At 43.4% G+C, this 22,002-nt stretch overlaps 1 long non-coding RNA gene and 2 other non-coding genes across 3 annotated transcripts in view; 2 read left to right on the top strand and 1 right to left on the bottom strand.

Moving 5' to 3' along the window:
* Window positions 1–4,325: 4,325 nt before the first annotated feature.
* Window positions 4,326–4,407, top strand: TRNAS-AGA. The gene has a single exon. It is a non-coding gene; the product is annotated as a tRNA-Ser (tRNA).
* Window positions 4,408–12,207: 7,800 nt separating this feature from the next.
* The window catches only part of LOC122219475, a 12,443-nt gene continuing 2,648 nt past the window's right edge, over window positions 12,208–22,002 (bottom strand). The window contains exon 3 of the long non-coding RNA XR_006202396.1: window positions 12,208–12,660. This is a non-coding gene — a long non-coding RNA (uncharacterized LOC122219475). The remainder of the gene's footprint in view (window positions 12,661–22,002) is intronic.
* Window positions 18,840–18,921, top strand: TRNAS-AGA. Its single transcript has one exon. It is a non-coding gene; the product is annotated as a tRNA-Ser (tRNA).

Here is a 22,002-nt window from a genome sequence, read left to right as displayed (position 1 = left end):
TTCCCAGAATGCTCCACGACGCCGAACTCCATTTCCCAGAGCTCCCGTTGGGCGGGGCCGGGAGTTCTCCGCGCCAGTCTCTGGCTTCTGAACGTCTCTGGTGGGAGTAACGGGACCCTGGGGACCCTCAAGTTTGTGTGACCGAACGTAGTGTAGGAGATACAGATTTACACACGTGTATAATTTTAAAACGCAGGGAAACACTGCACAATTCATTATTTGCCCTTACTACTTGTTCTGCATTCTATTTAGTGCTCTATTTCTTCGTCATTTTAAAACTTCTTGTCGTGGCCCATTATATTGCCTTCAGGACTTTCAAATGGGTCGCGACCCACATCTTCTTTAAATGCTAAAGGAAAGCGGGAAGTGGTGTTACCGTGTTCTGCCCTACAGCAGTGCATGGTGTATGCCTACGTCAGCTGCGAATGGAGTCCAACGCTGGTCTGTCGGTGTGTCCCTGGCAGAAAAGAACCCAATAGAAGTCCGTAGGTTTTTATAGTGTTCGATGTGTGGCCCACGCAACTGACTGTGCTGCTTCCCAGGCTTTTGGATAGAGGGCCTAAGGTCAAGTCACTGCTGGATGACAAAACATTGAACTTGGAAATCCTAACAATGAGTATATGAAAGACAAATTCACAAAGGAAAGGAAAGGAGAAACTGGACATCTAAGAGCAGATTTCAAAAAAGATCTAAGGGAGGCACTAGAAAATTTCAGGGAACAAGTTGATATTCTCAGTAGATTCCAAGAAGACATCGACCCAATGAAAACAGGATAGAAAGATGTGAGAACAAGATGTAAAAAAAAACAAAACACTAAAAAGACATTCTAGATGAAAAAGGATAAAAATATATAGCAAGCATATTTAACATAAGCAGCATAATTAAAGTCATATTGGAGAACTGGATGGATGCTGTGAAAAGTGAGTCGGTTACCTATAGGATATTCTTTTAAAAAGCTCTTCTATGAATCAGAAGAAAAAGAGGAATGAGGTAGAAGAAAAAGTGATATAAAGGACAGACGATGGAAAGCCAACATAGGGATAACTGGCCATCAGGAAAAAGTGATGATATGAAATGAGCTATGATTTTCATATGACTTTCTATATGCCAGGCAGGGTCCTAATAAGTGCTTTGCATCTATTAACTTTTTTAATTCCTAAAACAAGCTAATGAAGTTAATCTGTATTATTATTCCTACTCTACAACTGAAGGAAGCCGAGGCCCAGATACGTTGAATAACTTGCCTAAATCACACAGCAAGCAAATGGGGAAGCTGGGACTTGAGTTTAGTAATTTGGTCCCAAACTCTCACTTTTAATCTCTGTAACACTAGACCCCTCAAGTAAAGACATGAAGAGTTTCCCGAGTTTAAGAATATATCTCTCATTCATGGCTGGTGGGAGGGCAAAATGGTACAACCACTTTGGAAGACAGTTTGCAATTTCTCACAAAACAAAACATACTCTTACAATACGATCCAGCAATCTCGTTCCTGGATATTTGCCGGAATGAACTGAAAACTCATGCTCATATAAAAGTCTAATTTCCAAAACTTGAAAGCCACCAAAAATGTCCTTCAATAGGTGATGGATAAACAATGGCACGTCCAGACAATGGAATATTATTCTGCAATGAAAAGAAATAACCTATCAAGCTACCAAAACACCCGGAAGAACATTAAATGCATATTGCTGAGTGAAAGAATTTAAAAAGGCTACATACTTTATGACTCCAACCATATAACATTCTGGAAAAGACAAACCTGTGGACACTGCAAAGGACAATGGTTGCAAGGTGCTGGGGAGAGGGAAGGAGTCATGGATAAATAGAGCGAAGGGGATTTTTAGGGCAGCGAAACCATTCTGTATGATAGCGTAATGAATGTATGTCATTATATTTTTGTCAAAACCCATAGAACGTACAAGACACAGTGAATCCCTAATATTAACTAGCAGCATAAATAATATCAATACTGGCTCATCAACTGAAACAAAGGTACCACACTAACCTAAGATGTTAATGATAGGGAAAACTGGTTGGGGGAAGGGGGAGTGAGAGTATATGGAAACTCTATACCTTCTGCTCAATTTTTCTGTAAACCTAAAACTTTTTTTGAAGTGTATAATTAAAAAACACATGACCATCAAAGTTGCTCTGTTAAGGTTTCAGAAGGAAATGAAGGACACGTAACGAGAAACTGGAAGAAAAGTGACTGTTGTTATAAAGTGAGGAAATTGCCAAGCACGGTGTGCAAGGTGCAGCTTGACTTCTCCCTGATGTCTATAGTTAAAAAAAAAATTTTTTTTAACAAAAATTTAAAAAGAAATTGAGGAAAGAACTGTTAAGCAAAAGGGAACCAGATTTTGACGACTTGGAAAATTTTTAGCCACCCCTTACACGAAAGAGACTTTCAATACTGAGGACAGCAAGAACGCGTGTGTACACATATATATTAGTTTTAGTGACTGGGTCTGCACATAAAATGAAAGCAAGTACAGGAAGTTGCACATAGATGCTCCGGGGCTATATGGGTAAAATATTAATTGAGCAGCTATCATGTGCCACGCACCAGCCAATTAAAAAAAAACAACAAAAAACACTACCTACATAGAAGGTATAATTTGGTGAATAAAAGACAAAGTTTACTGAGTTTTTACTGGATGCAACGCTCTAAACACTTAAGTTGACATATTTCATTAACTCAGGGTTCTAGAGAACAAGAAAGGATAGAAATTCATGAAAAATGCACAGATGAATAATTTAAGATATAACTCTGCCTCAGTAATGTGTCTTTTTGCACAATGGCTGGAAGTTTGGTAACACAGAACGTTTTTACTCCAAATAGTGAGTATCTAAGTATGTTATCAATAAATATTTGGGTGTGACATACATTTTAGCAGCAGCAAAAAAGTATGACATCCTAGTAATGAAGGATCTTTTGAAAGAAAAATATTTGATTAACTTTAACAGCTACACAACAAAGCATCCGAGAGTGAACAACTCAGTATGTCTACACAAAGCCAGCACAACCATGGACTCAGCACCCAATCTGAAAACCGAAACATTACCAGAATGCTAGAAACTCCTCCCAAGGGTAGTATTATTCTGATTTCTAACACCATAGATTAGTTTCACCTGTTTTTGAACTTTCAAACAATGGAATGCACTATAAATGTATTCTTTTGTGCCTGGCTCCCCTCGCTCATTCTTAGCGTGGGAGGTTTCATTCGTGTGATTGTTCTTGTAGTTCCTTCCACTCCCTGTGGGGTGAAATTCCATTTTATAAGAAAACAACAAACAAACAAACAACAACAGCAGCTCACGATTTGTCTTTTCTACCGCAGATGGACGTTTGGTTTATTTCCAAAGCAGGACTAAAATAATAACTGGACTAGCTTTTGTTTCCTGCAGCTCAACATGTATTGTCTTCCTTTACCCAGACCCATTCCATTAAAAACATTTTCAGTCCAGTAAAACAAAGTTGCACCTGTGTCCACTCCTTCCTCACTGGCACCCTAAAGCAAACAAGCAGTTGATTAATTGTAATTCAAAGGGCACATCACTAATTGCTGTTTTGCAGTGTTTTCCAAAGCACAGATCTTGGATATTTCCTCGGTATGAAACCACAATCAAAACTAGCGTTCCAGATGACTTAAGCAAAAACAAAAGAGCCACAACGCGCTTGATAAAAAACGTGTACACCAAGTAAAAAAGAGGAGGGGATCCGCACAAGTTATGGATAATAACTGCTTCACGTCTACCCCTTCGGAGCAGGCTGTCCCATCAAACCACAGGATTAACTAACGTCTCTCCCTTTCTCGTCTCTTCCTCGCTCTCTACAGGCGACGTGATTTCCCCACCTGCGATCGTTTGCCTCTTAAGTGAGCAGGGCACCCCGAGAAGTAGACCACAACCAACTCCCGGCACCGGGGCACCCCACGGCCTCGGACTCGAAGGCGGAGACCAAGTCGGGGAAGAGAAAACACACCGGCGCTCGCTAACTTAGGAGAGCGAGAAAGAGAGAGAGAACGCCTGCTTTGCACACGAATCAACACAGGGTCCTGCTCTGGGAAGGCGCCCCCCGCAGCTCTGCCCCCGCCCTGCGCCCGCGACAGCGGCCGGCGGCGCCGAGTCCCTCCCGAAAGCCGCTCCGGTCGGTCACGGGCGCAGGGCTCCCCTCCAGCGGGCCCGGGGCCCCGGAACCCCCGGCAGGTCGCACACACTTGGCAGCGACTCGGCTCCCGGCGCCCGCGGCCTCCACCCTTTCCCCGCCTTCGGCCGCTGCTCTTTCTAGGTAAGGCCTGCGCTGGCCGCTCGAACCCCATGTAGTCGTGGCCGAGTGGTTAAGGCGATGGACTAGAAATCCATTGGGGTCTCCCCGCGCAGGTTCGAATCCTGCCGACTACGGCGTGTTTTTCTGCGGTCCGAGTTCGGCCTCTGCCCGCCGGGAGCAGCGGGCCCTGTTACTTTAACGCCCCGGAGAGCAGGGCTCCCTCTTTTCCTCGGAAAAACCGCCCGAAGCTTTAGCGGAGGCCGGCCGGGGCTAGCCAGTGTAGACGCGCACCAGGCACCTGGGCCACTCCAGGGGACGCTCCCCGGGCGCGTCCCGTCACTTCTTTCCGTCGTCCCGCCCCGGAACTGCGGCCGCGCTCCGCGCTCCGAGGTCCGGCGAAGGACCACGCTGGGCCGGGGGCGTCCACCTGCGGCGCCAGGGCGCTAGTCCCGGAGCGGGGCGGGGACGGGGGCGGGGACGGGGGCGGGGACGGGGGCGGGGCGGGGGAGGAGCTGCAGTCCGACCAGGAGGAAAATGGCTTCCGCGCCGGGGGCGGTGCCAGCTCCGGGACCACGTGGTGGACGGCTGACGGCCAATCAGAATTCCCCCGGATGTGACGCGTCGGCAGGGCACAAGGTCACTCTAGGTATCCCTCAAAAATGTGTGGTGTGAATCTGATCAGAGGAAACCTCGGACGGTTTCAAAAGGAGGGTCGTTCCACAAAGTAACTGCGTTGTACTCCTCCTCGCAAATCGCACCAGTGTGACACAGAGGAAGAATAATGTTTCAGATCTTAAAAGAATTTAGTGCAACACATGATCTGGGGTTTTCTTTTGCTGTGCAGGACATTATTGGAACAATCGGTGAAATCCGAATGGACCACAGGGATTAAATAATTTTATTTTATCGGTGGCAATTCCTGATTGTATTCATTGTTCTTTGGTTATATAAAAGAATGGCTTTAAGAAAATACTGGGAGAAGAAAGAAAAGACTGCGTTTTCAAACTCCGTCTCAGTTTCAAAAAAGTATGACATGAAGAGAAAAGGAAAGTACAATAATATGTCAAACATGCTAAACTTTGGAGAATGGAGTGAAGGGTAGCCAGGAATTCTTTATATTCTCGTAAATGTTCTGTCCGTCGGAAATTATTTGAAAATTAAATTATTTCAAAATAAAAGGGTGAAAGAAGAAAACAGAATAAAACCATAAATGAAGAATATACTCATTGAAATTTATTGTCTTCTTCCAAAAGCAAGAGCACACTGTACACACTATGTTAGCTAATTTGACAATAAATTATATTGAGAAAGAAAAGCACAAATACACAGTTTGAACCATTGATATGAAAGGGGCAATGAGTAAATTACTCAATAAGAATTTAGGATTGGTGAAGGAATGGGTTCAAAATGCTATAGTGAGCAAAGAAATTCATGACACACAAGGAAAAGCTAACTAAACACTGCATGCCCAAAACAACATTGTTTACTGACTGACTACACCGCAGGATGTGAAAACAAGAGGGTACTAAGATCCACAGTGACAAAAACATGGAACATGGGAAGGTGTGACCAAATCGGAATCATCCCACGCTCCTTTGTAAGGATGAGTAAGGTTGGTAATAGAAGCAGACTCAATACTTGGACCATTGCCAGATGGGTAAATGTTAAAATCAGTATTTCTGTGAGCCGTGGTTAAAGCCCAGCAGCGTTGTTGTTGTTTTTTTAAAAAGATTTGTTTCTTATAACATATTCTTTTTTTTTTTTTAAGGTTACTTATTTTGAGAGCAAGAGAATGGGGAAGGGGCAGAGAGAGAGGGGGAGAGAGAGAATCCCAAGCAGGCTCCCGCCTGCGGTTGGTGCAGAGCCCCGTGTGGAGCTTGATCCCACCACCAAGAGATCACGACCTGAGCCCAGAGCAAGAGGCGGAGGCTTATCGGACTGAGCCACCCAGGTGCGCCTCCCCGCCCCCCCCCCCCCCCCCCCCGCCCAGCATCGTTTTTTAAAAGAAGGGCCACCCTTCCAAGATAAAAGCCTAAATCTGAAATATTACTTTAAAGTTAATTGTTAACATTCTGTCATGAAGTTTTGATAGTCAAGTTTAAAAGACAGTATTACCGTGCAGCTCTGTCGGCCACTAGCTTATTTCTGAAGCGACTCTAGTGCGCAGGAGGCTGCCCCCTGCTTTTCACCTAACATTGAATCTCATTTGTCTCTCTTCTTCAGAGACAAACTATTCCTTTTTTATGGAGGAAATATGATTCATCATGATAAGAATTAATTACGAAGGCACTGAGAGCAATCAGCGCGGGCGGGGCTTGAAGGGCTCCGAACCCGTGGGAGAAGGGAAACAGGACCCGACGTGCACAAGGGCATCCCCTTGAGGACACGTGCTATTTCCCAGCATTTTGGAATAGATGTCAAGTGCAAAGATGTAGATGCGCTGGGCCGGGGAGACCTAGAACCCGAGGGACAAAGTTCTGGTGGTGAGGGAACCACGGAGAAGGAGCTCGAATTTCTATGTATTCTTCTTACGTCATTGACAAATCCCTCAACTGCACACACACAGGAAGATGTTCCAAAACTCTGTCGGAAAGAGCAGCTGGAAGGCCAATAATGTTCTCTAGAGATTCAGCAGGCGTATACTTCTGGGGGACACAGAGGTTAAAGTTCACGCCTCTCCCAGTTGGAGGGAACTTGGTTAAGAGTACTGTTATTTGAGACTTCAGAAGCATTTCCCCTTAGCAGTAAGTGACAAACCCTAGTCATAAGAACCACACAAAAGGAGTGACGGCTATGTCTTTAGCTTAAAGAAACACTAACACAGACCAACCATAACAAAGGTTCAATCTTATGTACTTCAGAAGGACTACCAGAAAACTCTGAATGTTTGAAAAGAAAGCAATACACATCTATGTAGTCCATGGGTCAAAGAAGATAACAAAATGGAAATTTAAAATTGTTTTGAGCTGAAAAATAATGAAATGCATTATATTCTTATTTGTCTGATGTAGCTAGAGCATTTTTAGAGGGAAATTTTTATTTTTTTTTATTTTTACATATTTTTAAATGTCTATTATTTTTGAGACACACACACACACACACACACACACACACACACACACACACAGAGCACGAGCAGGGGAGGAGCAGAGAGAGGAGGAGACACAGAATCTGAAGCAGGCTCCAGGCTCCGAGCTGTCAGTGCAGAGCCCAATGCGGGGCTCGAAATCACAAACTGCAAGACCATGACCCGAGCCGAAGTCCAACACTTAAATGACAGAGCCACCCAGGCCCTCCCCCCGCCCCAAATTTTTATTTTTGACTGCAGGTATTAGAACAAGACAAAGGTTGAAAATAAGTGATTTAACTTTTTAATTTTATGGCTCAGCAAGCCATAAAACGTTGGGAATTTAAATGCACAAAGTAGAAGGCTCTAAAAAAATAAGTGCAAAAATCAATCAGTGGAAAACAGACATCCATCAGAGAAAATCAACAAAGTAAAAAAGCTGGCTCTGAAAAGAAGGATAAAATCGATACACCCTGAACAAGACTAATCAAAAAGACGATAAGATAAACACACAAAATACCAGCAGTAGGAATGAAATAGATGATATTCATATATATCCTAAATATATTTTGAAAACAAGAAAGAGGCATTATAAACATCTTTATGTCAATACATGAGACGTGTTCAATGAAATGGATACATTCCTGGGAAAACACAATTTACCACAACTGACACAAAAAGCAATAGGAAACTGAATTGTCCTATTCCTATTAAAGAGATTGAATCCATAATTTACTCACTGTGTCCGGGGTGCCTGAGTGGCTCAGTCGGTTGAGCATCTGACTTTGGCTCAGGTCACGATCTCATGGTCTGTGAGTTTGAGCCCCGAGTGGGGCTCTGTACTGACAGCTCAGAGCCTTGAGTCTGCTTCAGATACTGTGCCTCCCTCTCTCTCTCCTGTTTGTGCTCTGTCTCTCTCTCTGTGTCAAAAGTAAATAAACATGAACAAAAAAAATTTTTTTAAATAAAGAGATTGAATCCACAATTTAAAAAGTCACTCATATAAACTTCCAGGAGTAGATAGATTCATTTGTAATTTTTCTATGCAAAGAGAGATGAAATCAATCCTACTGAAATCTTACAGAAAAAAAAAACATCTTTCAACTCATTATATGAGACCAACATAACTGTGATCCAGAACCTGAAAAGACATTATGAGAACAGCATATTACAGGCCAGTATCTCTTATAAACAGAAGCGAAGCTCAAAACTGTTAACTAAGATAAAAGCAAATCAAATCAAGCATATTTTTTGAAAGAGCTGAAACATCATGATCAAATGGACTTTATTCTAGAAATTCAAGATTGGCTTAACATTTTTAAAATGTAATTTACCGCATCAATAAAATAAATGTAAGAACCAATGATCATCTTATTAAACACAGAAAAAACATTTGATAAAATTCAACATCAATTCATGATAAAAACCCAAAAAATGCCGAATAGAGGGGAATTTCTTTAGTCTACCTAAAACAATAAAATAATACCTACACTGAACCCAGTCTGGGAACATGACCAAGATGTCTATATTATTTCTTTTACTCAACATGGTTCTGGAAGTAAAATCTAGTGCAATAAAACAAGAACAGAATAGAAGTCCCTGGGTGGCTCAGTTGGTTGAGTGCCCGACTTCGCTCAGGTCATGATCTCATAGCTTGTGAGTTCAAGCCCCACGTTAGGCTCTGTGCTGACAGCTTGGATCCTGGAGTCTGCCTCCCTCTCTCTCTGCTCCAACCCACTTGCATTCTGTCTCTTTCTCAAAAATAAATAAACATTAAAAAAATTTTTTTAAAAAACAAGAATAATTGATATTAATACTGGGAAATGAAACCTTCCATTATTATGAATGTACAAAACTGAGAAGAATCTAAAAATTACTGGCATTAGTTAAATGAATTTAGTTACTTTCGTTACTATTCAGAAGGTTATTGCCTTTGTGGTCAATGTGCAAAATGTCAAACGTGTGAATATATTCTAGCAATAAACAAGTGAAATATAGAATTTTCTAAATTCCATTTCAATAGCATTACAAACATTACCTAGGAATAAGTCTGACAAAACTGTGCAAGAAGACTCCATCAGAAACTACAAGACATTACTGGGCTACATTAAAGAAGACCTAAGCAAGTGATCTCTTTTGCATATGGGATGACTCAAGAGTGTTAGGATGTCAAATCATCTTAAATTACTCAGCAGATTCAATGAAATCCAAATCCAAATCTCAGAAAGTATTTTTGTAGAAACGGGCTGTAGTGCAAAGGAACTTGCAAAGTCAAGTCAATATTGAAGAAGATAAACTAAGCTAGAACAATTATGCTGCCAACTCACAAAATAGGTCCTAGGTAAATTTAGTCAAGCGAGGGTGGTCTTTTTCATAATGATACAACATCTTGATAGAATTAAATGAACCTTGACTTCCTACTTCGCATTATAAATGCATTACAAACAAAACTATTTCGTGATAAACCTTCATGTGAAAGAAAAAACAACCCAGTTTCTAGAAGAAAACAGAGCAGAATATCTTCATGGACTTGGGCTAGAGAAAGATTTCTCAAATGGGACCAACTGAGTCATAAAATAAGAAGTTGAAGAGTTGGACACTTCAAATAAGGATGTATTGGTTGCAAAAGACACCCACGAAAAAAGCAAAAACAAAGCCTTGAAATGGGAGGAGGTATCTGGGATCTGTATGTATATTATCCATCCATCCATCAAATGAACGTCTACGAATAAATAAGAGTAGACAACTCAACTTGAAAGTGGGCAACAGGGGCGCCTGGGTGGCTCAGTTGGTTAAGCGTCCAACTGCAGCTCAAGGTCAGGATCCTGCAGTTTGTGAGTTTGAGCCCTGTGTTGGGCCTCTGTGCTGACAGCTCAGAGCCTGGAGCCTGCTTTGGATTCCATGCCTCCCTCTCTCTCTGCCTCTCCCTTGCTTGTGCCCTGTCTCTCTCTGTCTCTCAAAAATGAGTAAACATTACAAAAAGAAAAAGAAAATGGGCAACAGGCTTGGCAGACATTTTGTTAAAAATATTCAAAATGGGGGCGCCTGGGTGGTTCAGTCGGTTAAGCATCCGACTTCGGCTCAGGTCATGATCTCACGGTCTGTGAGTTCGAGCCCCGCGTCGGGCTCTGTGCTGACAGCTCAGAGCCTGGAGCCTGTTTCAGATTCTGTGTCTCCCTCTTTCTCTCTCCTCCCCTGCTCATGCTCTTTCTCCTCTCAAAAATAAATAAATGTTAAAAAAATTTTTTTTAAATATTCAAAATGGTCAATAAGCATATAAAAAGGCACTCAACATCATGACTCACCAGAGGAATGCAAATCAAAACCAAAATTAGATAGCACTATACATCCATGAGAATGTCTAAAATTTAAAATTCTAAGCATAAAAACTAGTGGTAAGAGCATTTTCACGTTGCTAGTAGGAGTATAAATTCGTGTAACCACTTGGAAAAAATGTTTCACCGTGCCTACAAAAGTTACACATAATATTCTTGTGACCCAGATATTATCCTACTTGACCATGTAACCAACACAAAGAGCGTGTACGCGCATGTTTGTAGCAACGTCATTTGTGATAGTCAAAGTCTGAACCACCTAAATGTACTGTCAGTGGCAGAATGGAAATGTGGAATAGTATACAGCCATTATAAGGAATAACTACTGATAAACACAGCAACGTGGCCAAGCCTCACAGATACGATGTCACTCAAAAAAACACCTAGAAGGGGCGCCTGGGTGGCTCAGTCGGTTAAGCGGCCGACTTCAGCTCAGGTCACGATCTCGCCGTCTGTGAGTTCGAGCCCCACGTCGGGCTCTGGGCTGACGGCTCAGAGCCTGGAGCCTGCTTCCGATTCTGTGTCTCCCTCTCTCTCTGCCCCTCCCCCATTCATGCTCTGTCTCTCTCTGTCTCAAAAATAAATAAAACATTAAAAAAAAAAAACACCTAGAAGAGTGTCCATCTCCACTTATAAGAAGTACGAAAACAGCAAAATTAATATATGACGATAGAGTGCTTGTCCTTGGAGGGAGGGTACACACGGACAGGGATGAGACTAATGAGAGCCTTCTACACTGCTGAAAATATTCTGTATCTTGATCGTGGTGATTGTCATACAGGTATATGTACATGCGAAAGCTGATCAACTATATAATTTTAAGATTTGTGGTCTTTACAGTATGTAAGTTATACCTAAATTGAGAAAATGAAAAAAATTAAGGCAAAATAAGGATGGTCTTCACTCACTAAGGAAGGAAAGCAGGGAGAATGCCTCATTAGCAGATATGCATGACAAGACATGATAAAGGGCGAGGTGCTGGGTGACTCAGTCGGTTAAGCACCCAACTCTCGACTTCGGCCCAGGTCATGATGTCATGGTCGTGAGATCAAGCCCCATGTAGGGCTCCACACTGAGCATGAAGCCTGGTCGGGATTCTCTCTCTGTCCCTGCCCTGCTCATGCTCTCTCTCAAAAAAAAAGTTCCAATTTCAATAAGCATCAAAAATGTCAACTGCCTAGCAGTAAATCTAATAAAAGATGAGCAAGATATCTATACTAAAATCCTGTATTCAACCAGAAGAAGATGAATAATATAAATACTTATCGATTTAAAAAGAGGCAAGGGAGCAGGAATGGGAGGACAGAGAACAAACTGGCAAAGTTGAGAGAACTGGAAACAAAACTAAGTAACTACTTATCTTTAATGCTCATAGACTAAATATTTCAATTATAAGACAGATCATCATAACGGGAAAAAAATTTACCCAAAACGATATGCTTTTTATAAGGCACACAGTTTAAACATATGGATTTTTAAAAAAGAATTGAAGTAAAAAAATGGAAGACACAGAATAAATAACAACAACGAAAACTGACCCAAACCACTTTAATGATAATAATTTGAATTTGTAGCCTTTAAGAAAGAAGCATTACTAAAAATAATGAGGCTATTTCATAACCTCCGGGGTCAATTTAGTAAGAAAATATTACACTATATTTGTACGGGCATAATAACAGCTTCAAAGCACAGAATGCAAAAGATGGACAGAGCTAAATGAAGATACACAAAAATCCATAATCATAGTTGATATTTCAACACCTCTGTAGAAATAACAAATGGGACTTAGAGAAAAATTTCGTATGGAAAATTAAGTAAAATTTAGTGAGGAAATTTTAGGCAACTGGATCAATACGATACCCAACTGCAGAACACCTGAGCTTTTGGGGGACACAGGAGACACTGAGCAAAATGACTACAGGCGAAGCATCACGCAAGTCTCAACAAGTTTCAGGAGACAGAGATCAAGCAGAACAGGTCCAGCGCTGGAAAATTAAATAAAAACCAATGTCAAGAACATCAACAAGTGGAAAATCCTCAAATGTTACAAAATCAAGTAACGGAACTGAATTTACAAAATAACCCTGTGGGTCAAATAAGTTTAAAAAACTGTAAACGATTTTTAACTGCATGATAATGAAAACCGGATCTATAACGTCTTATGACAAGAAGCTACAACAGCACTTGAAGTCTAATTGTTAGCTCCAAATCTACACATTAACAGAGAAGAAAAATGGAAAGGTAATGATCGAAGCTTTCATCTCAAGAATCGAGTTTTAACAATCCAGTAAATTAAATCTTTAAAAGTCTCAAGGAAAAAACAATAGTAAGTGTGATACCTGCTGAAAAAGAATAGAGGAAATTAATAGAACAAAAATTTGCTTTTCACATAGTAAAATTGTTACCTCAGATCAAGACTATTTTTTTAAAATTTTTTTAATGTTTATTTATTTTTGAGAGGGAGAGAGACAAGGTGTGGGCAGGGGAGGGGCAGAAAGAGAGAGGGAGACACAGAATCCAAAGTGGGCTCCAGGCTCTGAGCTGTCAGCACAGAGCCCGACGCGGGGCTCAAACCCACGAATCGTGAGATCGTGACCTGAGCCAAAGTCGGACGCCCAACCGACTGAGCCACCCAGGCGCCCCAAATCCAGACTATTTTTAAGGAGGAAAAAGTATAAAAGGGGGACGACATTAAAGATCTTACTGATATCAAGATCAGAGTGAAAAGATAAAATGAATAGTTCATGGGGAAGGAATCTGACAATAGAGGATAAATCACAGGTTCCTTTATAAATGTGACTTACCAAAGCAGACACAAAAAGAAATTAAAAGTTCAAACAGTCTGAAGTCTACGAGAGAAATTAAAGTCATAATTACCCTCAGTGTTAGTCTGCTATGGCCGCCATTACAAAATACCATAGAATCAGGGGCTTAAACAACAGAAATTTATTTTCTCACATTTCTTGAGGCTAGAAGTCCAAGATCAAGGTGCAGTCTTGGTTTATCCAGAGACCTGTCTCTCTGGCTTGCAGAGAACCATTTTCTCTTATGTGAAGACAGCTGTGTCCTTATATGGCCTTTCTCCCGTGAGTGCTCATCTCTGGGGTCTCTTGGTGTGCAAATTTCTTCCTATAAGGGTACCGGTCAGATTGAATTAGCGCCCATCCTAACAGCCTCATTTTAACTTAATATCCTTTTTAAAGTCTCTATCTCCAAGCGCAGCCACATTCTGAAGTGGGGCACTGGGGTGGGGGTGGCGGTTAGGTCTTCAGCATCTGAATCTGTGAGGGAAAGGGCGCCTGGGTGGCTCAGTTGGTTGAGCATCTGACCGACTTCGGCTCAGGTCATGATCTCACAGTTCATGGGTTCAAGCCCCATGTCGGGCTCCGTGCGGACAGCTCAGAACCTGGAGCCTGCTTCAAGTTCCGTGTCTCTCTCTCTGCATGTGTGTCCCTCCCCCATTCATGCTATATCTCTCCCTCTCTGTCTCTCAGAAATAAATTTTAAAAGTTTAAAAAAATGCATCTGGGAGGGAACACAATTCAGCTTTTAACACCTTTTGACAAAGCAAACAGTATGCAAAAATGGCTTCACTGTTGAAACCTTAAACCATTAAGGAAGGAATAATACCATACATAAACTCTCTCAGCAAACAGAAAAAGTAAAAACATTCGTAACTCTCTTGATGAGGCCCGAATAATCTTCATACTAACACCTGACAAGGGTATTACTGGAGGGGAAATTCCAGGTCAATCTATGTGTTGAACATTCTAGATGTAAAACTCCTAAACCAAATAATAGCAATCAGATCCAGTAATATCAGTGATCCAATGAGTTGAAAGTAAAGAGGTAATGTTTGTCTTAGTAATATGAAATTTGTTTAATATAAACATCAATCACTTGAAATGTATGTATCACAAAGAGTAAGAGAAAAAAATCAAATGATCATAGCATTTGACAAAAGTCAACACCCCTCATTAAAAACTTTCACCAGTCTAGGAATGGAAAGGAGATTTCTTAATCCCATGATGCATATATACAAAATCTGACATCTAACATCCTGATCATGGTAAGTATTTAACACTTTCTCCCAGATACTGGGACCAAGACAAGTATGGTCACTCCCACCACTGCTTTCAAAGTTGTATTGGGATCTTAGCTCATAAAATAAGTTAAGGTATAACAAAGAATTAAAGACATTGAGATTGGAAATGAAGAAATATGACTGTCATCATTTGCAGATGACGCAATTAGGTCCTTGGAAAACTCCCCAAATCTATAAATTATTAGAATTAATAAGTAAAAATAGCAAATTTGCTGCATACAAAACCCAACATCCAAATAAATATATGTCATCTTCATACACACTGGCCAAAAAAAAAAAAAAAGACAACTTTTTAAAATGTCACTTACAATAGCAAGAAAACTATGAATAACCTAATAACAAATACAGTAATAAATGTCATTAAAAAGTACAACAGTGCTACATTAATAGCTCCAAATCACTGTGCAGAGAATTTTAAAAATTGTCTAAATGAAAGGATATACCATATTCATAGACTGAAAGACACAGACTCAACGTATTTGAAATAAAATACTCAAACAGGACTTTTGGTAGAATTGACCATCTCTAAAATGCAATTTCAGGGGCTCCTGGGTGGATCAGTCGGTTAAGCGTCCAACTTCAGCTCAGGTCATGATCTCACGGTTTGTGAGTTCAAGTCCCGCATCGGGCTCTGTGCTGACGGCTCAGAGCCTGGAGCCTGCTTTGGATTTTGGATTTTGTGTCTCGCTCGCTCTCTGCCCCTCCCTCTCTCTCTCTCAAAAATAAACATTAAAAATTTTTTAAAAATCAAATAAAGTGTAACTGCCAGTGGAAAGGACTTAGCATAGTCAAGGAAGTCTTGCACAAGAACAAATCTGGAGGACTTTTACTACCACATAACAAGACTTATTCTAAAGCTATACTGATTAAGAAAGTGTGTTACTGGCATAAGGATAGATACAAAGATCAATACAACAAAACAGATACGCCTACACAAAACCACACACATGTAACAAAGTGCCACTGCAATTCAATGGGGCAAGTGATAGATTTTTCAAAAAGCAGTTCTGAGTGAATTCAACATACAAAGGAGAATGATGTGGACATTGACCTCCTCTGTAAACTATCCCCTAAACTAATTCAAGATGTATTCAAGACCTAACTATGTGAGCTAAAACAATAAATGTTATAGAGGAAAACAGGAGACGGTCTTCACGAACTTTGAATTAACGAAGATTTCTGTTTAATAAGCACAAAAAGCAATACCCATTAAAAAAAGATAAATTGGACTTCTTTCAACTTAAGAACTTCAGCACATCCAAAGACAACACTACTAGCGTGAAAAGGCACAGAGCGGGAGGAGATATTTGTCACACACACATTTGGCAAAAAATTTATGTCTAGAATATGTAAAGAACTCCTTAAAATCAGTAAGAAAAAAGGCTATAGGCAGTAAATCAGATGGTGGGAATCTGGGTAATCTCCTGGGGCAATGGCTGAAAAACTGGCCACTAACAGTGAGGGCGTCTTTCGAGGTGTCAGTAGGCTTCCCCTCAGTGTGATACAGGTGCATTATTTTTAATTCTCTGGGAAGGCAGAACATTTCAGCTTTAACGTCTATACAGGGTACAGCAGGTTGGCATAAGCACCTAGTTCCACTTTCTGGCCCTTCCCTTACGACAGAGGCTAGAAGGTTAAAAGTACAAATCCTGGGGCGTGTGGGGGGCTCCGTCGGCTCAGGGCCCGTCTCTTGACTTCGGCTCAGGTCATGATCTCATGGCTCGTGGGTTCGAGCCCCATATCGGGCCCTGTGCTGCCAGCTCAGAGCCTGGAGCCTGCTTCGGATCATGTGTCTCCCCCTCTCTCTGCCCCTCTGCCCCTCGCACTCTCTTTGTCGCTCTCAAAATTAAGTACACATTTTTTTAAAAAAGAAATGTAAACTACTTTCTGACTGTTGTGTTTTCTCAGATTCTGTTTCTGTCTATCTGATACCCACTGATCACAGGGCCAAGTTAACCCCCGAGTTTTTTGGCTTTTTTTTTTACATCTCCTGCTATCCAGAGCCCAATACTCTGAACCACCTCCCAAACTGCTTCTAGGGGACCCGAGTAGCATCAAAGTTTTCTTGCAATGGCACCGACCTCTCCTCTCTGAGACCAGGGCACAAGTCACTGGCTGACTTGCTTTCTGCCATGACAAAAGGCTCTTGTGCCAAATTTTGAGACCCACTGCCCTGGAAAGTACACGGGTGTTGCAGAAGCCTCCAGATTTCTGCCCCGAGGTTCAGGCAACAGACGTCTGAAATCAACCATTCCAGGGGCAGCGTCTGGATTTTCTGCTTTCTCGACTGCAGAGACAACGCAGGCTCTCTGGGAGCCCATCTCCGCGGGGTTGGATTAGAGCTGGCACCTCCCTCCACCACCCCCCCCCCCCAAACTTTCCTAGGGGTCTGTATTCTTCATTAATCCCCTTTCGCTTACAATAGTTTCAGAGGTTTTGTTTTTGAAGGAAATCTTTAGGGACATACAACACAATGTAGTAGTGATGAGGAAAAAGACGTGAACTGTAACGACACAGCTCAAGAAAGTTTCACAAACGGAACGCACCTGTGTCCCCGGGACCCCAGAATGAGAAACCCCATTCTCGGCATCCCGGGCAGGTTCTCCTCGTGGACTTTCGCAGCCACAGGGACCTTCGACCATCACCTTTCTGATTCCTACCACCACACATTTGTTTTGTCTGTTTTGAAAGCATGAAACGTTTCTGTTTTTTCTCAGGTATTTGACTTCCCTTGAACTACAGTTGCACAGGAATTTACTTACAACGTCACAGGTTTGTTAAAAACGTGTGGACCAAATAAAAGCGTCATAATGTGACACATTACGGCAACATCTATATCACAACTTCCGTTTTGCTTTAAATTTGCACTTAGTCACGTTATAAGTTGACCCGATGTGTAAACAATGACTACGTGATTGATACTCAGTCTGATGGGCAAGGCAGTTCAGCCAATAGACTGCTCAGTTAAACCCGGAGTCGGCTCCTTTACCCCAAACCCGCCTTAATACTCCCCTCAGAGCAGACTCCCCTCCATTAAACCGGGGGGTTTCCTAGAATTGATTTTATGTTAGGAGAGGAACCTCCTTCATCTCCCTCCCACCCCCTTCCTTCTTCCCATCACCTCTCTCCCCACTCCTCCTCTTGTCTTTATTTTTGCCTCAAAAAAGGGACATTTATTGAAAGAAAAAAAGGCAAAGAATAGCAAGATACTCATCCCTGTCTCCCTCCCCTCCCCTCCCCTGCTCCTCCTCAACCCCCCTTCCCGCCATGCACAGACCCCTGGCTGCTGCGGGGACCAGGACAGCCCCTCTCACATAAGGTCGGGAACACTGAGGGGCATGTCCTCAATGGAGGTGTTGCGGAAGGTCTGGGTGTCTCCGAGAGTCCCCTTGTCTTCTTCGGTCACCATGGTAATAGCCACAGTCTGTGGCCACATATGGCTTTAGCCGCCTCCACGCATACTTCAGTCCTCCGGGCGGTTTAGTGGCGCCGAAGCCCCTTCTGTCTTCGGCTCGAACCCCCTCCTCCTCCCCACCCAGGCCCTCCTCCCTCCCCTCCTTGTCCTCCCTGTTTAAAAATTAGATTAAGACCTTCTAAGCAGGACAGACAAAATCCGCTTCAAGAGTTGGGAAAACGCGGCCGGAGAAACTAACATGTAAACCTAAGAGGAAATACAGACGCTGCGGGGCGTTGGTTAAACCTGGAGAGAAACAGCCCGGGCCTCGGCCCAACGTCAAAGCCGAGGGGGAAACAAGAGGCTTAGCAACCTGCCGGCGAGGGGATGCAGAACTCTGAGCGCCCTCCGCCCGGGGCACACAGCCAAGGAAGCAGTCCCCCGCCTGGTGCCCGCCTGGTGCCCGCCTAGAACTCACCGGGAACCCACCTGGAGCCCGCGTGGAAGCCCGGAAGTCCTGGAAGCCCGGACTCACCCGGCACCGCTGGTGGCACCGCCGCTCCGGGGTCCCGGGGGTCGGCCCGGGGGATCCGCGGAGCTCCCGAGGGATCGTGCGCGTCGCCGCCGCGGCCCACGGAAGCGGGGCCGTGCGCTCCCGCCCGCGGGTAGTCGTGGCCGAGCGGTTAAGGCGACGGGCTAGAAATCCGTTGGGGTGTCCCCGCGCAGGTTCGAGTCCTGCCGACTACGGCGTGTTTTTCTGCGCCCCCGCGGGCACTGCGGGGCGGCCCTGGTGACCAGGGCCCCGCTCCGTCCCTCTCGCTGCCTCCGGGCTCCCGTCGTGCGGCGGTTTTTTAAAAAATGGTCTTCACAGGCAAAACCCCGCAAAACCCACCGAGCAAGCTTTTCTCTGCGGCGACGCCGCCTGGGTTTCCTCCTACGGGTGGCGCGCCCGGTGGCGGGGGCACAAGGCCCGGGTGCCCCCGCAGACCCAGCGCGGAGGGACCCCGGGCCCTGCGCGGTTTGCGGCGCTCCCGCGGGAGGACGCCACGCGCGCCCCCCGTCCGGGCTGGCGGTCTCCGGGCCGCGGGCGCCCCCTGGCGGCGGGGCTTTCCCGCGGGTCCCGGGCCCCCGACCACGGGCTTGCTCCATTCCGTTCTCGTCCGTCTTCCTGCACCTCACTGTTTTCTAGGCAACCGGATCGGATGCAAACGAAGCGAGCTGCATGCGTCACGATGAGTAGTACAGAAGGAGAACGGTAACCCGACAGCCGGGACGATGGACACAGGCAGCATCCTGTGCCGCCCAGAGACCTACTTCGGTGGACTCGACCTCATCTGCGTGGTGCTCGGCTAAAAGCGCACAATCTGAATTTAACTTTCGGGGAAGCATCAAACTCAGGGTGAGGGGGCGTTCTACAAAATACCTGCCCAAGTTAGGCTTTGAAGGTCAATGAAACACAAAGATGGGGGCGCTCTTCCAGACGAAAGGACTAAGGAGACAGGACAAATGAATGCCATCTATTTTTCTTGAAATAAAGGATTCGCACAATTGGCAAAACAGTAACAAGGTCTCTGATCAAATAAGAGTTTTAATCCAGATTTCATAACTGTTCTGTGGTTAGGAAAGAGAACGTCCCTGGTTTTAGGAAATACACACTCAAGTATTTAGTGGTAAAGGGACATCTTGTCTGAAACACTAGAAAAAAATAGATGTGTAAACTTATTTCTATATATCTAGCTATTTAAAAACATATCATAAATTAACAGCGAATATAGGTGAAGGATTTATGAAAATTCTTTGTACTATCTTGCAACTTCTCCATAAATTAGAAATTAGATCAAAATAAAAAGTTGAAGGAAGAAAAAGAAACCAATAGAACAATTAATTTAACAATATGCTCCTTTAAATAAAAACCCAAGCACAATTTGAGCATTAGACATAACATAGGGAAATACTATGTTTCGAAACACTCAATTTAAAAAAAAATGTTTGTTTATTCATTTTGAGAGAGAGCATGTGTCCAAGCAGGGTAGGGGCCAAAGAGAGAGGGAGAGAGAGAATCCCAACGTGGAGCTCGAACCCATGAACCGTGAGATCAGGCTGAAATCAAGCTGGATGCTCAGCCATGGGAGCCACCCAGGTGCCCCGGAAAGACTCAATTTTATCAAGATGACAACTATTTCCAAATTGATCAATAGGTTCAATAAAATCCAATCAATCTCTATGTATTGTATGGAAATTAACTCACTGCTTTAAAAACACATTTGGAAATGCAGAAGAACTTGGCGCCCGAAAGAAGATAGCAAAGTTGGAAGAAGATAGCAAAGTTGGAAGACTGATACTATATATATATATATATATATATATATATATATATATATATTCAAGACATATGTAATTACTTATAAATCCATACTGATTAAAACAGTGTGCTCTTGGTTATTATATATGTAAATACTAAAACATTGCCTTCTTATATTTATTTTAGAGAACGAGTGCGAGTAGGGGAGAGGGGCAGAGGGAGAGTAGGAGAGAATCCCAAGCAGGCTCGACACCCAGCTCGGAGCCCCATGAGGGGCTCCATCAGATGACCCCAGGATCATGACCTGAACCAAAATGAAGAGTCAGCCATTCAACTTATTGAGCCATCCAGCGCCCCCATTATCTTCATTATCTGTGTCAACTTGGCCAGGTTGAACTACATTCCCCAGAATTCCCTTTTCTATGTGTTTCTGATTGGATGGTCCCCAGGAGACATTCTTGGGGGAGATTTGGAGGAAGAGGTCAAGTAGCAGCCATCTTGTTGCTCATTTTAACTCATCTGCTGACTTACCTCCTCAGGAGGCAGAGCTGGGTCTGCCACTGCCCCCCACCCCCCCTTCCCCTGCACCCTCCTTCAGCCTCCTCCTTTCCCGGATCACATGTGTGCGTTTAGCCCTAAATGAAGGGCCCTGGTTTCTGCAGGACACCTGCACCACCAGGTTCTGAGGCAACCAAAGCTGACACAGATTTCAGTCCATCCGGTGGGATCCAGTTCATGCTTGTGGGTTCCAGCTTGTTCTAATCTTACCCACTTTTTATCTGTCTTCCCGTCTGGGTCAAACTGCCCTGGGGGGTCTGAGCTTCAGCGCTTCAACGTTTATGTGGACTATTCAACCGGCTTCTACAAATCTACATGTGTACACATGCATCTGTCTATCTCTACCTATCGATACCTGTATATGAAATTTACATAACCATCCTGGGGGTGGGGGTCCGCTTCTGCCATTGAACACTGACCGCCCTTATTTTTTCATGGACTTGCACTAAGCGTTAACCCTCACGTGTTGACCAGGAATAAATTTAGTTGTTGAAATGTCTGTATTCAAGAAGAGGGTCACGGAAGAAAAAGATGATTAAGCAACCACACAAAGGAATGGGCGAATACCCCGCCAAGATTTAAAGTCAGATCGGTGGGCTGGAAGCGGCCAGTGCCAGAAGGACTTGTGATCTGCAGCATTGTGGAACACCTGAGACCAGACATACTCGTCCACCTTAAACTGGAAAACGGAATACGGTATACAACACAGTGTTCTTCAGACAGCATGCGACTTCAGACAGTCACTAACGCGGATACCTGGGAGAAGAAAAACGAATGAGAAAAAAAGCACCCCACCTTACTGCTGGAAAACAGATCAAGAGGGACATTTCATGATGGTAAAGGGGTAAATACATCAGGACATAACAACCCTACATCTGTATACCATTAATAACAGTTTCAAAATACATGTAGCAAAATCCGAGAAACTGCAAAGAGAAAGAGAAAAGTTCCTCAAATACAGTTAAAGA

Source organism: Panthera leo, chromosome B2 (assembly GCF_018350215.1).
Source record: "Panthera leo isolate Ple1 chromosome B2, P.leo_Ple1_pat1.1, whole genome shotgun sequence".
Classification (NCBI taxonomy): domain Eukaryota; kingdom Metazoa; phylum Chordata; class Mammalia; order Carnivora; family Felidae; genus Panthera; species Panthera leo.
Note: the sequence above shows the minus strand (reverse complement) of the source record. Positions and strands in the feature narration are given on the sequence as shown.